General features: G+C 45.5%; 2 long non-coding RNA genes across 2 annotated transcripts; both read left to right on the top strand.

Moving 5' to 3' along the window:
- Positions 1–195: 195 nt before the first annotated feature.
- LOC148933994 (uncharacterized) lies at positions 196–1,550 on the top strand. Its single transcript, XR_016137318.1, has 3 exons — positions 196–449; positions 548–698; positions 1,378–1,550. It is a non-coding gene; the product is annotated as an uncharacterized LOC148933994 (long non-coding RNA).
- An 8,127-nt stretch (positions 1,551–9,677) lies between these two features.
- Positions 9,678–11,032, top strand: LOC148933993 (uncharacterized). Its single transcript, XR_016137559.1, has 3 exons — positions 9,678–9,931; positions 10,030–10,180; positions 10,860–11,032. It is a non-coding gene; the product is annotated as an uncharacterized LOC148933993 (long non-coding RNA).
- The last annotated feature ends 2,995 nt before the right edge of the window (positions 11,033–14,027 follow it).

Genomic DNA, 14,027 nt, shown 5'->3' with positions numbered 1-14,027 from the left:
CATTTTATTTCTTATACTTCAAAGCCCAAAATTCCCATTTCCTCTAAATTCTCGGCCCAAAGAATTAATACTAGGAGACCATCTTGTTAAATAAATTCTTTGGCCCAAAGAGGAGGCCCAATAGGCAAAAGTGTTGCCCTAATTACTAAAAGAATTACTCCTCCCATTCTTTCCTCCATTTCAAACAAACATGCCTTCCCCTCTCTCCCACTCTCTCTCTCCCTCTCGGTTCTCCCCTCTGCCGGCGCCCTGGCGTCGCCGGCGAGCGGCGCCGGCGCCGGCGCCGACCTCTCCTCTCTCTCTCGGCCTCTATCTCTCTCCCTCTCGCGGCTCTCTCTCTCTCTCTCTCTCTCGGCTCTCGGCTCTCCCTCTCGCCGGCTCTCCCTCTCGGCTCTCCCCTCTGCCGGTGCTGCTTCTCGCCGGCGGTCTCGCCGCCGTCGACCGAAAAGGTAGGGTTCTCCCCCCCCCACTTCCCTTTCTTTCTCTTCTTCTTTATTTTTCTTAAATTGGAGGCCTAGGACTAACAATTGGGTCTTGAAATGTGAAGATTTGGATAGATCGTGAAAAATGGGGTCGGAAGAGGTTACTTTCGGCGCCAAACGCCGGAAAAACCACCGCCGCCGCCGCCGGACTGCCACCGCCGTCGCCCTGCCGCCGCCGCCGGACTGCCGCCGCCGGTCAGTTTCTTGTGCTCATAGGTGAGCTCTCCCAAAATTGTTATTATTGTGTGTTGAAGATTTCTTAGTGGATTAGGCTTTGTTTAATTGTTTACTTAGTCTAAGCTTATATGGATTAAGGCAAAAATTCTATTCTAGATAGTCATGCATAGTTGATATGAAATCATTAGGGAAAAGTATTCAAACACTACTATGATTTGTGGAACCCAAAAGTTCATGCTTGAAAAGTATAGAAATGGCTATGTAGTGAAGATTGTTGTTAGGAGAATTACCTTAAGAAAAGGAAGATGAGAAGGATGGTAGTGTAGAAATTTTGGCTCCTCTTCTTCAAACACTTGCTAGCATCATTAGTTGAAAAGAGATTTTGTTTAGAGAAATCTAGTGTTGAAGCAAAAGTGTAGGTGAAGGAGTGGTGTAGTATTTATAGAGGAAAAGGATGCATGGCTTTACATGGTTAATAGCTTGGTTTAGGAAGGCAATGCATTGTCCAAGAGTCATGGACTTTTTGCCAAAAGAGGCAAGTTGTCCTATCAATCAATTGTCATGCCAAAAATGGCAAGAATATTATGTCTCGTCACCTAAAAAGGCGTGAGCCGTCGTTTGGAAAACGTGAGCCGTCGTTTGGATTGCGTGATTGATGTGATTTGATTTCGTCGATTGTCTCGTCTTGATTTAACGTGCTTCTTATCCATTCGTGTAGGTATCGGGATTCAAGGTGTGGCTATTGCGCAAGGTCCGGAAGGCACGGAGAGTATTTTATTTTATTTTTTAGATATTTACTTAAACGTTAAATTCGTGTACGGATTTTTATTTGAAACTCGGTCTTCACAAACGGACTTTTATTATAGCAACCATCTATATTGACTATTACTATTTTTTTGTTCACTACCTCAACATATACTTCACAACGGTTAATTATAACAAGAAGTAATAATAAGAAGAATTAGACGCGAAACTTATATTTATATATATATCGATGTTCTAAGCCTTAGGGTAAAAAGTCGGGGTGTTACATTCCTTCCCCCTTACAAAAATTTCGTCCCGAAATTTGTAAGGGTCTATTCAAACAGTTCCGGGTATTTTTCTTTCATCTCGTCTTCCAGCTCCCATGTAGCTTCTTCGTATCCATGATGCTTCCACAAGACCTTCACCGAAGTGATAGATTTCGTCCTTAGTTGTTGCACCTTCCGGTCTAAGATTGCTTCTGGCTTCTCCTCGTAACTCAAGTCTGGGTTTAACATCATCTCTTCATGGTGGATCACATGTTTCGGGTCATACACATACTTCCGCAGCTGTGAAACATGGAAGACGTTGTGCACGCTTCCGAAACTTGGTGGCAGCGCCAAACGATATGCAACGGGTCCGATTTCCTCCAAGATTTCGTAGGGACCAATAAAACGAGGCCTAAGCTTCCCTTTCACTCCAAAACGTATTATCCCTTTAGAAGGAGACACCTTCAAGAAGACCTTGTCTCCTACCTTGAACTGCAGGTCGGTCCGTCGAGCATCTGCATAGGACTTTTGTCTGTCTTGTGCTTCCTTGATTCTCCCTTTGATCTGCCGCACGATTTCAACCATTTCGTTGACTACTTCGGGACCCAGCATCTTCCTTTCGCCGACCTCATCCCAGTATAGTGGTGATCTGCACTTCCTCCCATATAGCGCCTCGTAAGGTGCCATATTAATGGTTGCCTGGTAGCTGTTGTTGTAGGCAAATTCTATCAGGGGCAGAATTGTCTCCCAACTTCCTCCCCTGTCAAGTATGACGGCTCGGAGCATATCTTCCAGCGTTTGGATCGTTCTTTCCGATTGCCCATCAGACTGTGGGTGGAACGCGGTACTGAAATTTAACTTCGTACCCAGTTCTTCTTGCAGACTCTGCCAGAAATTTGAAGTAAATTTTGCATCTCGATCTGACGTGATTGAGGCTGGGATACCATGTAAGCGCACGATTTCCCGCACATAAAGTTGAGATAGTTTTTCAGATCCATAAGTGATTGGAATTGGCAGGAAGTGGGCACTCTTGGTGAGGCGATCCACGATCACCCAGATGGCAGTGTTTCCTCGCTTGGTCCGTGGCAAGCTCGTCACAAAATCCATGGTTATGTGTTCCCATTTCCATTCGGGAATTTCTAAGGGTTGCAATTTCCCGTACGGTCGCTGATGAAGAGCCTTGACTTGTTGACAAGCCAAACATCTTTCCACGAATGATACTACACTTCTCTTCATGCCATCCCACCAAAATTTCCGCTTTAAGTCTTGATACATCTTGGTACTTCCAGGGTGTGCGGTGTAAGGTGTGTCATGAGCTTCGCTTAAGATCTCATCTCTCAGCTTCTCATCCTGGGGCACACACAGCCTCCCTCCGAAAGTGAGGGCGTTGTCCGCCTCCTCGTGATAGGTCTCATGTCCGCCAGTCCTCACCTTTGCTCGTATCCTTTCCAGACCTTCGTCCTGTCTCTGTGCAGCGATGATACGCTCCCTCAAATCTGGCTCCACCACTAGAGTAGCTATCCTTGCTTCTACCGTTTCTGGGGCACTTATCATTTCCATGTTGAGCTTGCCAAAATCTCGTAGTAGTTCCTCCTCGTGGGTGAACATGGCTGTCAAGTGTTGAGCCTTTCGGCTTAAAGCATCGGCCACCACATTGGCCTTGCCGGGATGGTAGTTGATGCCACAATCATAATCTTTCACCAGCTCCAACCACCTCCTCTGTCTCATGTTTAAGTCCTTCTGTTCGAAGAAGTACTTGAGGCTTTTATGGTCAGTGAAAATCTCACACCGAACTCCGTAGAGATGGTGCCTCCAAATCTTCAGTGCGTGCACTACCGCGGCTAACTCCAAATCATGGGTAGGATAATTAAGCTCGTGTGGTCTGAGCTGTCGTGATGCATAAGCTATTACCCTGCCATTTTGCATGAGGACGCAGCCCAATCCACTTTTTGATGCGTCAGTGTAAACCACATAGTCTGCCGTTGGATCTGGGACGGCCAGAACTGGTGCGGTGGTCAGTTTCTTCTTTAGTAACTCAAAACTTTCTGTACATTCTGGGGTCCACGAAACTTTGGTGCCCTTCTTGAGTTGTTGCGTCATCGGTCTTGCAATCTTTGAGAAGCCCTCGATGAATCTCCTATAATAACCTGCCAATCCCAGGAAGCTTCGTATCTCGTTGGGTGTTCCAGGAGGTTTCCAATTCTGCACGGCCTCCACCTTTGCTGGATCTACTTGAATTCCTTCGGCAGTCACCACATGACCGAGGAAATTCACCTCGTTGAGCCAAAATTCACACTTACTGAATTTGGCATATAGCTTCTCGGCCCTAAGCGTTTCCAGAGTGATCCGCAAGTGTTCCTCATGTTCCTTCTTGTCCTTTGAGTAAATGAGCACGTCGTCTATAAACACCAACACGAACTTGTCAAGATAGGGGTGGAAGACTCGATTCATGAGATCCATGAAAACCGCAGGTGCATTTGTCAAGCCGAAGGGCATCACCACAAACTCGTAGTGGCCATACCGCGTTCGAAAAGCCGTTTTTGGAATGTCATCTTGTCGAATCTTCAGTTGGTGATAGCCTGACTTTAAATCCATCTTTGAGAAGACACTAGCTCCTCGGAGCTGATCGAACAAATCATCAATTCTTGGCAACGGATATTTGTTCTTCAAAGTTAGCTTGTTCAATTCCCGGTAGTCAATGCACATCCTTAGCGTCCCATCTTTCTTCTTTACAAAAAGTACTGGTGCTCCCCATGGTGAGACACTTGGTCTGATGAAACCCAGGTCCATCAGTTCTTGAAGTTGCATCTTCAATTCCTCCAATTCCTTCGGAGCCATTCGATATGGAGCTTTCGACACTGGCGCAGACCCGGGTTCGAGATCGATGGTGAATTCCAATTGCCTATCCGGGGGTAAGCCAGGTAGATTGTCGGGAAACACATCTGGGAACTCTCGCACTATTTCCACATCTTCAATCTTCCTCCCTTCCTTTCCCTCTTCGTTCAGGTAGACAAGATAGGCCGGGTGGCCTTTTCGTACAAGCGTTGCAGCTTGTAGCGCGGAGATTATGGATTTCCGCTTACCCAAGGTAACCCCATGAAAGTTAGTGACGTCCTTTCCGGGAGGGTGAAAAGAGATTTGTCGTTGGTTGCACAGGATAGTGGCATAGTTTTCAGCTAGCCAATCCATCCCAAGGATTATGTCGACGTCGGACATAGGCATAACACTCAAGTTGTTGACTAATAACTGATGTCCTCCAAAAGAAACCTCTAGGTTTGAGCAGAAGCACTTAATTTCAATTATTCCTCCGATAGGCGAAGATACCCTAACTCTATGTTCGACTTGTTTCGTGGGGATGTCTAAGGTATCTACGCAAGGTGCTGATATGAAGGAGTGCGACGCACCAGTATCAAATAAGAGAATGATAGGTACACCGAGGAGCATAGCCATACCTGCCAGATTTCCTTGGTCCCCGTCTGGCTTCTTCTGCCTGAGAGCATAGGCACGGGCCTGTGATGGGAGACTCGGCCTCCGAGGATGTTGCTGCTTTGGTGGAGGAGGTAAATGTGGTGGTTGCCAAGATTGCATCTGGACTGCTTGCAACTGTGTGCGATGTACTGGTTGGTTCGACCTTGTCCCTCCTCCAGAAATCTTGCTTGGACAGTTTCTAGCAAAGTGGCCATTCCTTCCACACACGAAGCAACTGTCTGTCACTGCTCTGCAGATTCCCGGGTGCACCTTGTGGCACTTGGGGCACGGTCTCAGATTTGATTGATAGCCCCCAGTTGGATTTGAGGCATTTTGTCTTCCAACATCATGGTGGTGAGATTGTGGTTGCCACGGTCGTTTCGGCTGTTGGGGACCTCGAGTAATTTCCCATTTGCGTTTTTCTTTGGACCCTTGGGGGTAGTTCTGAGGAGGAACCGGAGCTACAGTCTGAGTGCTCCGTTCAGTGGGCATTGCTGCCTCTACATCCAAGGCTCGGCTCAGGGACTCCACGTAGGTCAATCCCCCGTGGCTAGCTAGCGCCATCCTAATCTCGTGCCTCAGACCGGCACAAAATTTCTCTGCCATCCTTTCATCGGTGTCGACTTGTTCTGGAGCATATCGGGACATCTCACAGAAAACCCTATCATACTCTGTTACTGACATCCTTCCCTGCTTAAGGTGATAGAATTCCACTTCCTTCTTCTTTCGGTAACTCTTAGGGATGTACTTATCATACATTTCTGCCTTGAACTGCTCCCAAGTTAAGCTTGCAATCTGGCCTGGGGTCATGGTCTTCTTACGTGCCTCCCACCAGAAATCGGCCGATCCGGCCAATTGGAAGGTCACACACGTCATACGCTCTCCATCTGTGCATTGCAAGAAGTTGAATATCCGCTCCATCGCACGGACCCAAGTCTCAGCCTCGGCCGGGTCGCCCAGTCCGTTAAAGGTTGGTGGATTCTGTCGGAGAAAGACTTCTTCAATCCTGCGTTCAATCCTCGGAATTTGCATAAGTGGTGGCGGGGGAGGTGAAGGTGGAGGCGGAGATGGAGATGGAGGTGGTGGCGTAACTTCGCGCCAATCTTCATGATTTCCTTCGACAATTTGGGGCACTCTTCCACCGCGTCCCCTTCCCCGTCCTCTAGGGCGTCCTACCCTCCTAGGTGGCATTCTATAAGAAAAGAAGATTACTATTGAGATAATAAAAATTTGCAAACACGCATGGGTCTTTTGTACATAACTTTAATTGAAGGCTACCAACAAGAGGCATAATAACATCACCTATAACAAAATGCGATCGTAAGCATAGAACATCTGCATATATATATATATCAAGCCAAAATTGCCTCTAGAGAGGACTTTTTGTACATAACAGATCCTCCTACATAACAAACGAAAGTCCCAACTCTACGCGATCAACAAAAGAAAAGCGTGAAACCGTAGGAAAGAACAGTTTTCACGTCACAAGGGGACTAGAGATAAAACTACTAGCATCAGGACGGCCTCATAAAGGGTCCGTTGCTGATGATACATAACTAACACTACCCTACCAGTCGCCATCCGAGTCTAGAGAGCTCAGCCCAGAGCTTCCCTCAAAGTCATCGTCGCTGCTGATCGCAATCGGGTCATCCTCAGCTCCTCCTGGTAACATCCCTGGCATGGGAGGAGGTATCGCAGCGTCTGGGACCGCCCAAACTTCGCGGCGTATCTCAGCCCTGATCTCCTCGTAGCGGTTCTGATAGTACTGGTACCAGTCTGTGTCTAACTCCTCGGGGTGGGGTAGCTCGCCAGGCACCCCCAAGGACTGTCTGCGCTCAGAAGGACTCCTCATCTGCGGAGCTGCCTCATCATCTGCCGGATACTCTATCGGGTACTCATCTTCTTCTGGGGCAGCGATCATAGGTGCCTTGCCCCGCCACGTGGGGTCATGCTCCTGGCCAGGAAACTGGCGCACTCCCTGGGGTCGGTCGTAGCCCAGGGGCAAAACCATCTCCTGTCTGCGCGAAGGTCCTGCCTCGTGATCATACTGGCCCTGGGGCTCAGTAATAGGGAGGGTCGGAGTTTCCCACTGAGGTGGGGGCGGTGCTAAGATGTCTGGGGAGGCTGGCGGAACGTTCTGGTATCGCAAATACTGATCAATAATGGCACATAGGAAGCCTGGGAAGTCTCCCTCATCCTCTAGGGTGTCGGGCCGACGATGGATGAAATCATCTGCTAAGCTGGCTGTCCATATCTCCCAATCGTCAGGTAGTAGGGGAATCAGATGGCGTATGCCGTCAATCCCAGTGACGCCATGCTCGTGGGCTGTCTCCCACAACTCATAAAACCTGCATAAGACCCTCAATATGTGCGCTCCAGGACGAGGACTGTAGGATCGATAGGCGAGTATCGCATTGTCAGCGACAGCCTGGGGTGTGACTTGCTTGCGAGCCGTCCGGCGTTGGTTCATCTACACATGATGTTTTACCGAAACAATAAGTAAGGGAGAAAGTTGCTTAAGGATACACAACACTACTTCCTTTGGCGAAAAGCAAAGGGTGTACTTGGCCAAAGTCGCACGCATCGGGATAGGCGTTCATTATTAAGGGAGTTTGTGTGTCGGGTTTGTAAGCGTAAGATCAATTTGTCATAAGGTAAGCATCGGGAAATGCTTTGTTAGAACGGAGGTACTTCGAATTCGTTCGCCAGGGCATAGGAAATTTTACGTATCTCTTTGTACTTCCAACATGAATCCCATAACATTGGCACAAAGATTACATCGCTCGGGAAAGCGAGAATTACACATATACTTATTTCTTCTAAGTTCTCATTTCAGGGGTGCTCATTTTATCGGCTTGAATTAAAATTCTTAAAAGGCATCTTACCAGAAGAATAAATTACCTTCATTCAGGTTGAGGGCGATGAAATTGGTGCTGAGTTGTGGTCGATCTCGCTAACTTATTCTAGCGAATCAAATCTAGACTTCTCTTTTCGAGGAATGACTCACGGTTACAGAGCAGAAAACCTAGGCTCTGATACCACTCTGTCACGACCGCGCTTTGCTAAGGATAGCATTACTCGGTAAATCGTGACCAGGGGAGGGAATTAAGAAGAGGGGGTAGAAAGGGAATGAAAGAATTCATGATAAGACATAAATATTTCTTCATAAGATGAGAGATGTTCACGAGACAACAAAGATCATGAGAAATTTGAAAGAATGTTTATCACAGATCACTCGTTACTGGTCGTTTTTCCTATGACCCATCTATTACAAAATACTACGACAAAAGCACAGCGGAAGGAGTTGTAACCATGTGGCCATGTGTATGAAGACACATGCCACGAAAATCCTACAAAAGAGATAATACGACCACCAACTCCACTCAGCCACCATTTCATCACTTGCTCAACCTGCACATTTAGAAATACATGCAGGGCTGAGTACGGGGTACTCAGTGAACACATTGCCGAAAGATACATATATAAGAAAAAGTTATTATCATGCCATCACAGTAACGCACGGGGGTTTTCTTAAAGGCCCGAGCTTACTAAATTCATTTTCATAAAGTTCGCTTGATCAAGCTAAGTTCATTCCATTCATCCGCCATATCTGATGGTTCATTCCATCCATCCGCCATATCTGATGGCTCATTCCGTGTCGGGAAGGTGGCCACCTTCCACGATCACATTGACCGGCCAACCCTCTCGATGACTCACGGTCCATTCCTTCGTGCACATTAACTCGAATAGGATCTTGGTCCTATTGGAGCCGAATTCGTTTCATTCATTCATTCCTTTGGCATCGCCAAGCAGATAGGCATCATAAAACAAATAATTTATGGCACGATAACATTTAAAAAAAGTAAGTGCAATTTTATCAAACAAAAATCATTTCATATATTTGATAATTTTATCCACACTTAATGTGTTGGATATAAAGCCCACCTCAAAGCTTCCGAAAGAAATGCTACAACGCTTTGCCTTGGAAATCAAACCCCGCGAACACGCCCTTCTTGAAAGAGTATAATGATTTAAAAATTAGCTTTATGAACATACATAAGGTGCATGACATGACATGATCCTACATGGAGTATGTGTCCTACGTTCGGGGTTCGATCAAGATTACTTCTTTCCACTCAAGGAAAGTGGACCTCTATTTTATGAGACACCTTAAGATAATTAAATAATTATTTGGGAAGAGGGTTCATTAAATCCATACATTCTTATTTTCAAGAAATTTAATTAATTAATTTAGGAGGGCAAGACATTACTTTATCGTAAGATTAATTATTTAAAGGCTTCACATATTTTAAGAAATATTAATTCACAACTAAGAGATAAGGTTCATTTTATTTCTTATACTTCAAAGCCCAAAATTCCCATTTCCTCTAAATTCTCGGCCCAAAGAATTAATACTAGGAGACCATCTTGTTAAATAAATTCTTTGGCCCAAAGAGGAGGCCCAATAGGCAAAAGTGTTGCCCTAATTACTAAAAGAATTACTCCTCCCATTCTTTCCTCCATTTCAAACAAACATGCCTTCCCCTCTCTCCCACTCTCTCTCTCCCTCTCGGTTCTCCCCTCTGCCGGCGCCCTGGCGTCGCCGGCGAGCGGCGCCGGCGCCGGCGCCGACCTCTCCTCTCTCTCTCGGCCTCTATCTCTCTCCCTCTCGCGGCTCTCTCTCTCTCTCTCTCTCTCGGCTCTCGGCTCTCCCTCTCGCCGGCTCTCCCTCTCGGCTCTCCCCTCTGCCGGTGCTGCTTCTCGCCGGCGGTCTCGCCGCCGTCGACCGAAAAGGTAGGGTTCTCCCCCCCCCACTTCCCTTTCTTTCTCTTCTTCTTTATTTTTCTTAAATTGGAGGCCTAGGACTAACAATTGGGTCTTGAAATGTGAAGATTTGGATAGATCGTGAAAAATGGGGTCGGAAGAGGTTACTTTCGGCGCCAAACGCCGGAAAAACCACCGCCGCCGCCGCCGGACTGCCACCGCCGTCGCCCTGCCGCCGCCGCCGGACTGCCGCCGCCGGTCAGTTTCTTGTGCTCATAGGTGAGCTCTCCCAAAATTGTTATTATTGTGTGTTGAAGATTTCTTAGTGGATTAGGCTTTGTTTAATTGTTTACTTAGTCTAAGCTTATATGGATTAAGGCAAAAATTCTATTCTAGATAGTCATGCATAGTTGATATGAAATCATTAGGGAAAAGTATTCAAACACTACTATGATTTGTGGAACCCAAAAGTTCATGCTTGAAAAGTATAGAAATGGCTATGTAGTGAAGATTGTTGTTAGGAGAATTACCTTAAGAAAAGGAAGATGAGAAGGATGGTAGTGTAGAAATTTTGGCTCCTCTTCTTCAAACACTTGCTAGCATCATTAGTTGAAAAGAGATTTTGTTTAGAGAAATCTAGTGTTGAAGCAAAAGTGTAGGTGAAGGAGTGGTGTAGTATTTATAGAGGAAAAGGATGCATGGCTTTACATGGTTAATAGCTTGGTTTAGGAAGGCAATGCATTGTCCAAGAGTCATGGACTTTTTGCCAAAAGAGGCAAGTTGTCCTATCAATCAATTGTCATGCCAAAAATGGCAAGAATATTATGTCTCGTCACCTAAAAAGGCGTGAGCCGTCGTTTGGAAAACGTGAGCCGTCGTTTGGATTGCGTGATTGATGTGATTTGATTTCGTCGATTGTCTCGTCTTGATTTAACGTGCTTCTTATCCATTCGTGTAGGTATCGGGATTCAAGGTGTGGCTATTGCGCAAGGTCCGGAAGGCACGGAGAGTATTTTATTTTATTTTTTAGATATTTACTTAAACGTTAAATTCGTGTACGGATTTTTATTTGAAACTCGGTCTTCACAAACGGACTTTTATTATAGCAACCATCTATATTGACTATTACTATTTTTTTTGTTCACTACCTCAACATATACTTCACAACGGTTAATTATAACAAGAAGTAATAATAAGAAGAATTAGACGCGAAACTTATATTTATATATATATCGATGTTCTAAGCCTTAGGGTAAAAAGTCGGGGTGTTACAACTTGTGTTGACAAGTTTCTCTCTCTAACCTCTTTTTTCAATTATCTGTAATGGTGAGTAGTCGTGCGGGTGGTAGTGGCGGAGGCGCTAGTGATAGTGATGGCTTTAGCGATGATGAATTGGATCTCGCTGTGCAAGCGGCGATTGATCGACGGATCCGGCAGAGGCAGCAGCGGCGGCAGCAGGCGGCAGCGGCCGTGCCTCGGCCAATCCATCGCCGACGGCATGTACCCCGGGACCACATTGCTGCACATCAGCGGTTGTATGAGGACTACTTTGCTCCAGAGCCGCGTTTTGGGGATGCCTTATTCCGCCGGCGTTTTAGGATGCACCGTCCTCTGTTTATGCATATTGTTGGTGCATTAGAGAGAAGGTACGAGTTTTTCAGAATCAGGGAGGATGCGGCTGGCAAACCCGGACACACGCCAATACAGAAGTGTACGGCCGCAATCAGGCAACTGGCGTACGGAGGCCCGGCCGACATGTTCGACGAGTACCTCCACATTGGGGAGTCTTCAGCCGTCGAGTGTCTGTTGGAGTTTTGCGCGGGCGTTAGAGCGATATTCGGGGATCAGTATCTTCGGCGTCCGAGCCCCGAAGACTGCCAGCGGCTGATTAATATGCACGGGTCGGTGCACGGGTTCCCTGGGATGTTGGGCAGCATCGATTGTATGCATTGGGAGTGAAGGAACTACCCCGCCGCCTGGAAGGGGATACACACTTCCGGCTCCAAAGCCAAGCATCCCACGTTGATCCTTGAAGCTGTAGCTGACTACCGGCTATGGATATGGCATGCTTATTTTGGAGTGGCCGGGTCGAACAACGACATCAACGTCCTCCAGTCGTCGCCCCTGTTCAACGATCAGTGCAATGGCGTTGGTCCCGCCATCAGTTTCGTTGCCAACGGCAACCAACACAACATGGGGTACTATTTGGCGGATGGGATATACCCAAACTGGCCCGTCTTTGTGAAGACGATCAAGCATGCGGTCGGGCCGAAGAAGTCCTACTTTGCGACCCGGCAGGAGGCAGCGCGCAAGGATGTTGAGCGCGCATTTGGTGTGCTCCAGAGTCGATGGGCGATGGTGAGGGGTCCGGCACGTCAGTGGTATATTCCCAACATCGGCGACATCATGTACGCGTGTATCATTTTGCACAACATGATTGTCGAGAGTGAAGGGGACGAACTGACTCAGTGGACCAGCGAAGATGACACGGGTGCCGGTCCAAGCCACGGCGTGGCCACCGCGAATGTGAACATGGGGGTACCTCATGGAGAGGTTGAGCGGTTGCGCGCATTTGCCGACATGCGGCAAAAAAATGCCCATATTCGACTTCAGGAGGATATCATCGAAGAGGTTTGGACGCGGAGGGGTGGACACTGATGTGGTTGTTTTTTTTTCTATCTACTATGTAATTTTTTTTTTCAAATGATGTATGTTTTTTTTTATTGAAATATTCGTATTTTCCGTTCGTATTTGTGTCGAATTTTAATTTTGTGAATTTTAATTGTGAATTAATTTAATTGTGGGAAGGGCGAGTGGGAGGGGCGAGTGGGAAGTGCTAGTGCAGTGGGAAGGGCTAGTGATGTGGCAGTGGAATGGGAGGGGCTAGTGCTGACGTGGCATGGGAAGGGCGAGTGGGAGGGGCGCCGCCGGAGACACCCTAAAAAAACTAATGCAATTGTAAACTATCAACGGGGCAGCTCAGGAGCTTAAACTATAAAACTGAAGAAATCATAAATATGAGTGTAAACTATTTATCAAATTCAAAACTCAACAATACTAGTATAAACTATTTCAAATTGAAAATCGATTCAAGTTATGTATCGAGAATCATGATACTCAACTTGAGGTAAATGTTGGAATGAATGTTAGAATTAAAAATCAAGAAAAGATCCAGACAAGAATCAAATAAAGGATCGCATAGATATCTCCTATAGTTAGAGTCTTGTTAAGAAATAACCAAATCAAGATTTAAAAAATAAATTGTTGTATTTGAATTACATTTTATATTCAACATGAGAGTTAAGTAATACTACCTCCGTCTCCTAAATATTTTTCAATTTTGACCCAGCAAGGATTTTAAGAAGTAATGAAAAGTGAGTTGAAAAAGTTAGTGGATTGTGGGTCCTATTTTTGTATATTAGTTTTATAATAAAATGTGAGTAGGAATGAGTTAGTGGAATATAGGGTCCACTACAAAAAATGGTAAAAAGTAAAATGGGACAAATTTTAGGGGATGGACGAAAATGAAAAAATGGGATAAACATTCAGGGATGGAGGTAGACGTAGTAGAAGAAAACATTCAATCCAATACTCCCTCCATCCCACAAAAATATGCTAGTCTGTCCCACAAGAATACACACTTTCTAATTTTGAAAAGTTTTTTCTCTCTAATAAGGTGGGACTCATTCTCCACTATTACCAATAACAATACTTTAAATACTTTTTCTCTCTATCTCTCTCTTACTTTATTAATTTTGCATTAAAACATGTGCCGAACCCAAAATACATATTCTTTAGGGACGGATGGAGAGTATAATATAGCCGTAAGCTTAATTCAATGTCCTCCAAAGTTTTGATTCTACTAGTATTTTCTATCAAAATTACAAAGGCCTTTCAAACTAAAGCATCAGTTTAATCATCTATATCGAAGTTGGTTATTATACGGAACATAATAAAGAAAATAGCGCTAACAACATATTAATTTGTCATAAATATGATGGAATCAGTTTACCATTCAGTTACCATTTCCATGCAACTATACGATTAAAATCTAGTGTTTGATAAAGGTTGAAATCTCTTTTGATAAACATATTATCGTGCATGACATCTTAATTATTCTAATAAA

This window comes from Salvia hispanica, chromosome 1 (genome assembly GCF_029641045.1).
Source record: "Salvia hispanica isolate PSC_SH4W2 chromosome 1, Shi_PSC_v1, whole genome shotgun sequence".
NCBI lineage: Eukaryota > Viridiplantae > Streptophyta > Magnoliopsida > Lamiales > Lamiaceae > Salvia > Salvia hispanica.
The sequence above is the reverse complement of the archived record's forward strand: the minus strand, read 5'-3'. Positions and strand labels throughout refer to the sequence as shown.